Source organism: Nanorana parkeri, unplaced genomic scaffold (assembly GCF_000935625.1).
Source record: "Nanorana parkeri isolate BGI_ZX_2015 unplaced genomic scaffold, ASM93562v1 scaffold994, whole genome shotgun sequence".
NCBI lineage: Eukaryota > Metazoa > Chordata > Amphibia > Anura > Dicroglossidae > Nanorana > Nanorana parkeri.
Window position 1 is genome coordinate 501,245 of NW_017307262.1, and position 11,225 is coordinate 512,469.

At 47.9% G+C, this 11,225-nt stretch overlaps 1 non-coding gene across 1 annotated transcript; it reads left to right on the forward strand.

Moving 5' to 3' along the window:
* The first annotated feature begins 3,430 nt into the window (after nucleotides 1-3,430).
* Nucleotides 3,431-3,502, forward strand: TRNAM-CAU. Its single transcript has one exon. It is a non-coding gene; the product is annotated as a tRNA-Met (tRNA).
* Nucleotides 3,503-11,225: the final 7,723 nt, after the last annotated feature.

Here is an 11,225-nt window from a genome sequence, read left to right on the forward strand (position 1 = left end):
CCCACAGCTTTGAAGTCAAATCACATTCGCCATTAGCCAATCCTTCCTTGGTACTTTAATTGATGAGCCTCCATGTACACGGAGAATTACTCAGCGACAGTGCGGACTTCTCTCCTCTGAAATTGCCGCTCATTTAATTAAGTCGTTTTGAAGTGGACAAGAAAACTGAGCCATTAGAGACGAAGACTCCAGATGAATGTTTGCACTGGCAGAGAGAGAAGTTCCGGAAACACAACTTGTTTTCATTAAAAAATAAATAAAAAATTGACCATTAAACCGTCTTCCTAAATAAGATCGTCGGCTGTAAAATAAACATTCTTTCAACGTGCCGGCAGCCTAGGAAGATGCGTGATTTCAAAGGGAAATATTTTCAGTGGGTGCACATTTTCAGTTATAATTGTCTGAATTTGAAGCCTTGCCTTTCCATATTTTGATCATCCTTTTTTTAATGTATAGATGTATGAATGCTCCCCCTAGTGGCCACCAGTGAATTGCAACCCGGTGTGCTTATAATTGAGATAAACCCATTTAGCCTTAGGCTGGTGGGGCTGAACGAGAAAAAACTCTTGATTCTCCTTCAGTTTTGATGAAATAATTCCTCCCCCGCCCCCACCGGGCTATTGTATTCTGATGGCGCGTGTGCTGTAGATTGACTGCAACCATTGCTTGGCCAAGATGTTGTGATTTGAAGGGGTGCACTCTGGGCCGCATACCCGTTGAAATTCGGGAGAGTCAGCAGGACTTCGACCAGTGTATGGCACCCTTAAGTGATCCTCCATTATTTTCAGTCATAGCAGACCTGTTCCTGCCCACCTCATAATGGGCACAGCAGGTGTACAGACCCGGGAACTCAGCACATGGATGGTGGGAGCCCCTCATAATGCTTATATAGCTCTGCAGACCAGGGAACTGAGCTTGGTGATGGTGGGAGCACCTCATGATGGACACAGCAGTTGTACAGACCCAGGAACTCAGCACCGGGATGGTGGGAGCCCTTCATGATGGGCACAGCGGGTATACAGACCCAGGAACTCAGCACAGGGATGGTGGGAGCTCCTCATAATGGGCACAGTGGGGGTACAGACCCAGGAACTTAGCACAGGGATGGTGGGAGTCCCTCATAATGGGCACAGCAGGTGTACAGACCCGGGAACTCAGCACAGGGATGATGGGAGCCCTTCATGATGGGCACAGCGGGTATACAGACCCAGGAACTCAGCACAGGGATGGTGGGAGCCCCTCATAATGGGCACAGTTGGGGTACAGACCCAGGAACTTAGCACAGGGATGGTGGGAGTCCCTCATAATGGGCACAGCAGGTGTACAGACCCAGGAACTCAGCACAGGGATGGTGGGAGCCCTTCATGATGGGCACAGCAGGTGTACAGTCCCGGGAACTCAGCACGGGGATTGTGGGAACACCTCATAATGGGCACAGCAGGTGTACAGACCCAGGAACTCAGCACAGAGATGGTGGAAACCCCTTATAATGGGCACAAGTATTTAATTAAAAAGACAGTCACGACATGTTTATGATACACGGTGCACTGAACAAACTAAATATCATTCCATTAGAGTTTGCCGCTACTTTAGTAATAGTCCGGGGCATTCTGGCCCATCATCAGTTGCATAGCCTCTACCTGCGTCTACTGCCACATCCAAACTATAACTCAAGCCCTCCAAGCAAATTGTTCCAGGAAATGACTTGTATCAAGGAACTGTAAGACAGGAACTCAGCACAGGGATGGTGGGAGCTCCTCATAATGGGCACAGTGGGGGTACAGACCCAGGAACTTAGCACAGGGATGGTGGGAGTCCCTCATAATGGGCACAGCAGGTGTACAGACCCGGGAACTCAGCACAGGGATGATGGGAGCCCTTCATGATGGGCACAGCGGGTATACAGACCCAGGAACTCAGCACAGGGATGGTGGGAGCCCCTCATAATGGGCACAGTGGGGGTACAGACCCAGGAACTTAGCACAGGGATGGTGGGAGTCCCTCATAATGGGCACAGCAGGTGTACAGACCCAGGAACTCAGCACAGGGATGGTGGGAGCCCTTCATGATGGGCACAGCAGGTGTACAGTCCCGGGAACTCAGCACGGGGATTGTGGGAACACCTCATAATGGGCACAGCAGGTGTACAGACCCAGGAACTCAGCACAGAGATGGTGGAAACCCCTTATAATGGGCACAAGTATTTAATTAAAAAGACAGTCACGACATGTTTATGATACACGGTGCACTGAACAAACTAAATATCATTCCATTAGAGTTTGCCGCTACTTTAGTAATAGTCCGGGGCATTCTGGCCCATCATCAGTTGCATAGCCTCTACCTGCGTCTACTGCCACATCCAAACTATAACTCAAGCCCTCCAAGCAAATTGTTCCAGGAAATGACTTGTATCAAGGAACTGTAAGACAAAAAGGCAATCTGGAGCAGCAAATTGCAGTTTATCCTGTTTGAGTTTGTCACCAACCCACAGAAGACGCGTCTGTCGATCTCGCTGGCATTTCAGGAACGGCGCACTGTCAGGATAGATTTGGGTCTTGTGTGCTTCAGACTCGCTCTGCTGACAGCGTGAAAACTTCTTTATTGATGAAATAGGCTGCGGATGATTGGAGGCTTCCTGAATGGCGGCACAAGGAGGGAACCGTGCCGCGTAAAGCGCGCTAGGGGGCCCCCAGGAAAGCAGGAGATGGAAGTGATTATAAAGACTTCATCTAGTACATGGGGAGGGCTGCAATTAGTGAAGTCAAGCACTCAACTACATCTGCACCTGGGGGCACCGAGACTTCAATAGGAAACATAAAAGACTCGTACCGAGGAATCAGAAGATGACAACATGTAATAATGTGCAAAAAACAAGATCTCGCTTGTTCAAGGACAGCTGTTTAGGTGTCAACAACTTAAAGTGGATCCAGCATTGGATATATTTCTCCATGTTAAACACAAGCATGCTGAGTAACATGTCAGTGTATCACTTCCAGGTATTTATTACCTCTCACAGAGATCACAGTGCTCCCCCTGACAATGCCGTCATCTGCTTTTCCCTTCTGAAGGACGGAGCCAGCTTTGTTCAGGCATCAGCCAGGGTCACCATCTACTTCCTGGACTGAGATACTTGCTCAGAGATGACATTTTAGGCATTCAATATCATTTTTCAAAAGGGCATAGGATGAGATGATGTCAGCATTGTGCTGCAGGCAACAGGAAACATTTTGTCAGTCTCCTCTCCCCCAGCGATCAGATTCTAACATTGTTACATATTAGCAAGTCACAAGGGGGCTGACCTGTGACATTTTTATACAGAACAGGATTCACATGATTGTATAATCTCTGAGCCGGTGTTCAATCGAAATTTCCAATTTATCGAGATCTCCAACTACCTGACTTCCGGTTTAGTTAGAACTAAGAGCAGGTAGGCGGAGTGGCGCAGCGGAAGCGTGCTGGGCCCATAACCCAGAGGTCAATGGATCGAAACCGTCCTCTGCTAACTGGGCTGTGCCAACCTAAGAGCTTTGGCCGAGAAGGCTGTACTGCACGTGTGCCACCCGTGGCATTTCCCTGTACACATACTACACTGCAATGAAGTATTAAAATGAACTAGGATCACACTAATCCAGCAAGTTATTAATCTGAGTTACCCCACTCAGGTGGTGGCCATATTGAGTGGGGCACCTCAGATTAATAACGTGCTGGATTGGTCTGAGCCTAGTTCATTTTAATACTTCATTGCTGTGTAGTACGTGTATAGGGAAACGCCGCGGGTGGCGCACGTGCAGTAGAGCCTTCTCGGCCAAAGCTCTTAATTCTAACTAAACCGGAAGTCAGGCAGTTGGAGATCTCGAGGAGTTGGAGCTTTCGATAGAACACCGGTGTTCTGTTAGAATCCTGGACCCGTGACAAATCTGGACCCTCACGTCACTTCCGGGGGGGGCATTGGCTGGATCCGTGCATTACTGCTGGGTAACGACAGAATGCGCAAGCTCCGAGGCACAGTAAACATTACATTATTTGCCTCAAACAGCTCATGGGGTCCAACATTTTCACAGGCTCTTTACCCGTATGGCGCATGTGTGGCAAAGCCAGTGGATCCAGAAAATTCACAGGCGAGGTGTCAATTGGCCACATAACTTAAAACATAATAATAGTAACAAAAGAAATATAAATAAATTATTATGTGTTAAGTTATGTGGTCGCAGGCGCCTTGCCTGTAATTTTTCTGCACCCACTGGCTGCGCCACACATGCACAATACAGGCAAATAACCTGTGAAAATTCTGGACCCCATCAGCTGTTTGAAACACCTGATGTAATGTTTACTCTGCCTCTGTGCTTGCACGTTCAACCGACGCCGACTATAACTACTAAGACCTTGCGACCGGAAGTGACGCGGCCCAGATTTCTAACGCAGTCCAGCAACCTGTTAGAACGGCGCCTACTCAGCCCAGAAATTAGATGGTAACCCAGGATGACGGCTGAACAAAGATGATGCCGGCCTCCTGGGGAAAAAAGCAGATAAGGTCACTGTCATAGGGAGTACTGTGTATCTCTGTGAGAGGTAATACATACCTGGAAGTGTTACACTGACACAATATTTAGCATCCATGTACTGCATATGCATACACCTGATGATAAGTCCACTTCAATTTATGTTAACTATAGAGTTAATATAAGGGTGATATGCCCCCTGGAATCACAGTGCTGTCTCTGGGAACGGGGTGAGAGGGGGTATGTATTGAGCCTGGTGGGGACTCTCCTTTAGATTACAGCAGCCTCCAGGCTCCTTATTATGAGCACATGTGTGAGAACACACAGAAATGTAGAAATGAATTACACACGGTGCACGCAATGAATAATAATAGATGTCGGGGTTAAGCATTTCCTGAAATTATATATGCAGCTTGAAAAATTAATGTGCTTAATTACTGATGTATCAGACTCCATAAATCAAGCACCACATGGACATATTTTAATATAGTTTTAATGTATATATTATAAAGATTAGGATTAAATTATGGGAATGCACATAATGCTAGAACATGTGCAAAGAGCTGTAAGCGTGAGGAAATTGTGTCAAGGCTCCACGCTCAGTCCCACCGCCAAAAAAAAGAAAAAGAAAGAACTGACTTAAAGGGTTAGTCCACATAATATCAATTACAAATATCACAGGGACAGTAGGTATCACTTATAGTAGCCACGACTGGTGTGAAGAACTCCCATCACTAGGGCTCCTCTAGAAATGATAGAATTTATAGGGTGGGTTAACACTCCAACATCCACAGAGAGCTGGAATTATCATTTTTGGATGTCTTCTACTGAGTGCCCAGTTCTTCTACTGAGTGCCCTGAGTCTGACTGCCGCGGGTCATCTATTGAGTGCCCCACGCCTTCTACTGAATGCTTGGTGTCTTCTACTGAGTGCCCTGAGTCCTTTACTGAGTGCCCCGGGTCATCTATTGAATGCTCAGGTCTTCTACTGAGTGCCTGGTGTCTTCTACTGACTGCTGTAGGTCTTCTACTGACTGCTGCAGGTCTTCTACTGAGTGCCCTGAGTCCTTTACAGAGTGCCCCGGGTCATCTATTGAATGCTCAGGTCTTCTACTGAGTGCCCTGAGTCCTTTACTAAGTGCCCTGAGTCCTTTACTGAGTGCCCCGGGTCATCTATTGAATGCTCAGGTCTTCTACTGAGTGCCCTGAGTCCTTTACTGAGTGGCCTGGATCATCTATTGAATGCTCAGGTCTACTACTGTGTGCCTGGTGTCTTCTACTGTGTCTCGTACCTGGAGTGAGACCGGATGGAGGAGGAGGCGTCTCTTGCGTCCCGTGTCCAACTTCCCTGGATATGAGGATAGGGCGAGGAGGACACAAGGTAGCACTGGTGCCCGGATGGTTGAAGACCAGGAGGAAGCGAGGTACTGGAGCAGCAGACAGAAGCTGGGTAGGGGTCACAAGCTGGGGTCAAGCCAATCAGGAACAGCAGTGCAGAATCAGGATCCAGAAGCAGGGTCAGAAGCGAGCAGAGGTCAAAGCCGGGAATCAAGTGGGTACAATCAGCAGGCAGAAGAATGGTCGAGGCAAGCTGGGTCAGATAACAGAATATAGCAGGACGACAGGAACAACAGACACAAAAATATCTGAGGATCAATCAGCAATGGATGGGTGCCAGAGGGCTGTTTAAATAGGGTTCAGGGCGTCACTTCCTGTGCGCCTTTGCGCTGTGCGTGTATTTGCCCTCTGACCTTGAAAATGGGTTTCCGGACATGCGCATAGGGGAGCACGGCACTCTGGGCATACGCAGGGCGTCTCTGACATACTGAGTGCCCTGAATCTTCTACTGCATGCCATGAGTCTTCTACTCAGTGCCCCGGATGTTCTACGGAGTGTCTTTTGCTGAATGCCCTGAGCCATGTACAGTACTTGGTGCCCTAGGTGTTCTACTGAGTGCCCTGGGTGTTCTACTGAGTGCCCTGGGTGTTCTACTGAGTGCCCTGGGTGTTCTACTGAGTGCCCTGTGTGTTCTACTGAGTGCCCTGTGTGTTCTACTGAGTGCCCTGGGCTTCTATTAATTCCCCCAAGTCCTGAACTTAGTACCCCAGGTCTTCTTGTGAGTGCCACGCGTCTTCTGTGGAGTGGCCTGCTTCTTTAATTGAGTGCTGCAGGTAATTTACTGAGAACATCTGGAAGTTGAGGAAATCTCTGCAAAGTGAGCAAAATTTCCCTCTTGAAAAGGTTCCCCCATTGAAAGACTTCGCTTTGTCTACCGTTCTGAAGACAACCAAAACATTTTGGATTTATCACTTTCAGTCTTGGTAACAAATAGTGAGGATGAATCTCCCCACTAGGGACCCAGACAGCAGTAAAGGGTGTTCTACTGAGTGCCCTGGGTGTTCTACTGAGTGCCCTGGGTGTTCTACTGAGTGCCCTGTGTGTTCTACTGAGTGCCCTGTGTGTTCTACTGAGTGCCCTGGGCTTCTATTAATTCCCCCAAGTCCTGAACTTAGTACCCCAGGTCTTCTTGTGAGTGCCACGCGTCTTCTGTGGAGTGGCCTGCTTCTTTAATTGAGTGCTGCAGGTAATTTACTGAGAACATCTGGAAGTTGAGGAAATCTCTGCAAAGTGAGCAAAATTTCCCTCTTGAAAAGGTTCCCCCATTGAAAGACTTCGCTTTGTCTACCGTTCTGAAGACAACCAAAACATTTTGGATTTATCACTTTCAGTCTTGGTAACAAATAGTGAGGATGAATCTCCCCACTAGGGACCCAGACAGCAGTAAATAACCTCTCCCTACTCTATTCAAAACAAAACTACACTTCCAGTTTTGGTGCCAAGAGCTCTGTGTCATTTACAACCATAGCAACTCCCCTAATTAAGCCTAAATTGGCATCATATTAGGAAAAATGACCAATATTAAAAAAAACATACACATTCAATTTGCTGCTTTTCAGTCAAACAGATGGGCTTGCTGATGGGAGTTTGTCCAGATGTTAAGAAGCTGTTCATCCGTGGCGTGTCATGAGTTATTAGCTTCTAACCAACTGAAGGAATACAGCTGAGAGTGGTGTTGCTTTTCTTGCAGCCATCTTGCGGCTGGACCCTGGAAGAAGGTGTCACTGCAACCTGTCATGATGACAGTCACAATTCTGAGGAAGCTCGAGAGCGAGCGGTGAACTCACTGCGGTTGAGGGACTTTTGCACCATCTGTCTGCTGATGAATTTTGTCATTCAAAGCTACTTTCTATAGTCTGGTTATCAATTCTCAACACATTATTTTTTAATCTGCTCTACAAATCTTAAAGTATTTGTTCATTCCCTCGTATCGGGAGACGGAGGAATGGAATGATGGTGGGCAGGGGCGTAACTAGAAATCACAGGGCCCCATAGCAAAATTTGTTATGGGGCCCCGTGATTTCTAGTTATACCCTTTGCAGAGCCAACTTGAGATCCCACAAAGCCCACCTGAGGGTAACCCTGCAGAGCCCACCATAGACTCTCTATGGTGGGCTCTGCAGGGTCACCCTCAGGTGGGCTGGTCGCACTCCTTACCTGTCCGCCTCCTTTTCCTCCACCGTCGCTGATGGGCCCCACCTCCTCCTCCGTCGCTTGGTCCGCCTTCTTCTCTGTCACCGGGCCCCGCCTCCTCCCCTGCTGCCGACCACGGGCCCCGCCTCCTCCTCCACTGCCGGATCCAGCCTGCTCCACCGCCGCTGCTGGCTCTCATTGACTCTGTGGAGATGAACGCGCTGCTGCACAGATTACTGTCAGTGATCTGAACAGCAGTGCATTCTTCTTCAGAGCCCCCAGTGAAAGCCACCAGCAGAGGACGCCATAGCGACCCAGGCGGACTGCACGGCATCTGGTTGGGCCCCACTGTGCCCCGGGTCCCATAGCGGCCGCCTGGGTCGCTATGTTGATTGTTACGCCACTGGTGGTGGGTCCTGAATTTGGTTTTATTTCCCAGTGTTTACCGCAGCGCTGAGTGAGTACGATTCCAAGATATTGCCAATAAAATTACATGCTCTGGCAACAGACTTCATTCTTCTTTTCTTCAAGCTCGAAATGAAGTGTGGATTACAATGTTCGACATAAAAAAATTAGCATAAAACCAGTCCCTGGTGTATTATGGTTTTGTGCTGCCCTAGGCAAGACTAAACTCGGGCACCCACCTCAATCTAAATTTGCCCCATCCTGTTTAGGACATTTTACTCAACCTGTCAGTCACTGGATACAGCGCACACGAGGTCTCAGGAGAACTGTGCATGATCTCAGAGGGGCTGTACGGGGTCTCAGGAGAGCTGTGCAGGGTTTATGGTGGGCTGTGCAGGGTCTCAGGTGGGCTGTGTGGGGTCTATGGTGGGCTGTGCAGGGTCTCAGGAGGACTATGCAGGATCCCTTTCCCTGCGTACATGTGCTGCTTCTCTTACCTGCAGCTCGAAGTGCCATCAGTACCAACAGGATACATTGCAGGTCCCCAGGCTGCTTCTGGGACATCCCAACATCAGATCGCATGCTATGGCCAGCCCCAAGCCACCCGCTGCTTCTCCTCCACCTCCTGTACAAAGCCAGCCGGACTGCATTTCACTGGGCCCTCCCCTCCACCGGGCAGCTCTCTAATTAGTCAGCCGCTCTTAGGGCCTTGTGGCCGCCTAGTTTGCCTCATTAGGAAGCCGCAGCTGCCTGATTCTGTGCAGTATATAGAAGAAAGGTTGGAGAATGCTGGGTCGCATACAAAGGAACCAAGCGAAGACGAGAGGGGGCTACAAGAAGATTGGTTGATGCAGAGGTCATGAGTCAGGAAATAAATCCTAACACAGGCTCTGGAGATCTGACAGGATTGAGACACAAAAAGAGAGTTGAGTGAATCAAGGCTGGAAACCCGTATGTGGTTGCACGCACGCACATGAGCAGCACAATAGATGCAGGCACTTAAGCACCATGTCCCCATGTATCTCCATGAGTGCCCACCAACAGATGGTATGCCAGAAGGGGAAGTTCTTCCTCCCTTGGCTATATAATGTCTATATGATGTTGGTTGGGTATGTTATCTGCTCCTCCCTTATAACTCATAAGCAGTTTTCAGCTTGATTCGAACATATTGCCTTTACATCACGCTGACCCTATCTCCTGCTGTCATGTGACCACAAGCCGTGACAGCTGTCGGTGACGCCTAATGTAATGGATGTGATTGGCTAGCTGGTCTTTTGTGGTGAGTGCTGCATGCACACGAGAAGTATAGAACAGCTGTAGACAAATGACATTCCCTGAGTAGCCATTTGTTATTGTGATCTGCAGCCTTGAATCTGTCCACCTCAGTCCCACAGCATGAGATACGAGGCCTTAAAAACAAATCAGTCATAGCCAGCAATAATAAATTATGGTTGGTGTGCAGGGCCGGATTAACTCTCTCTGCTGCCCCAAGGTCAGGTTCCTCAATTCACCCCCCCGGCAGCGGGGTCCTTGTGGGGGAAGTTGCCCTCTCTACATTCAGTCCTACTTTGTACAAGCACGAATGAATGTAGAGTGAGGCAGCCGATTTTTCATTTACATGTGAACTCGGCGATGTCGCCGATTTCACATGTAAACAGTGTGCAGTCGGTCCGTCCGTCCTCCTCTTCCCCCTGCACTTACCTCTCTCCTTTGGTTCCATCCTCCGCCGCCGAGTCCTGAGTCTCTGACTGCAGTGAGCAGAGTGGCAGGGTTATAAGTAACCCTGCCGCTCCGTGTAGACTGGAGACAGTGAGAGGGGAGAGCTGTGGTGTGCTGTGCTGCGCTCTTCCTCTCTCACCTGTCACAGGAGTTCCAGCACAGTGCTGTGCTAGAACTCCTGTATTGGAGGTGACAGGGTCAATAAAGAGAACCTGTCACCTCCAATTGCTATTACACAGGGGATTGTTTTCTCCTGTGTGATAGCAATAAAAAGTTGGGTGGAAAAAAAAAATTTGATAAAATATGAAATAATTAAATAAACAAATAAAAGGTAATTAAAAAGTAAAAAAAGAAACAAATTATTAGAAAATAAGAAAATAATTATAAAAAATAAGCAATAATAAGATAAAAAATTATAAAAAAAGTAAATAAGATAAATAAAAATCTAAAAAAAATTATGTTGATAAACAAATAATGAAATACTGAGCTTAGGGTGACAGGAGGACGCTAGTTTGTGTCCTCCTGTTACTCTTAGGAGAACTATGGGTAAAAGCCCTGACCCCATAGTTCTCCTTTAAGCTGCCTGACCACCAATATGCAGGAAACATATAAATACTGGAGGATAACTGTGAGTGGTAACATGAAAACCTGTTTCCAGCACGATTTGGAGCCTTTATTTCTTGAATATCACAAAGTTCAGTAGAAGGCTAGATACAGTAAACAATAAATACAACGCAGAAAGCCTCAATAATGTTTTCTGCGTCTACGTGGAGCTGATGTGAAGCCAACTGCTGGGTGCCAGGTGAGCCTAGGATAGGACATTACTAAGCGCACACAACTAACTCACTTTGGCGCACAAGAGGTGCTGCTATGGGAACTAGTAGAATGTCAACTCCATAATACCTCCTGTTATTGTTTTTTTTTCCTATAGCGTGCTGTTGCCAAGACATTGCAGAGTATTACCGGCGCTGCCAAGCACCGCCAGTCATAACCGATGTGCAAAATAAATAACTACATTGGAAGTGAATGTTTCCAGTTTAGGAGGTAGGCAGCCGTTTGCGAGAGCAATGGC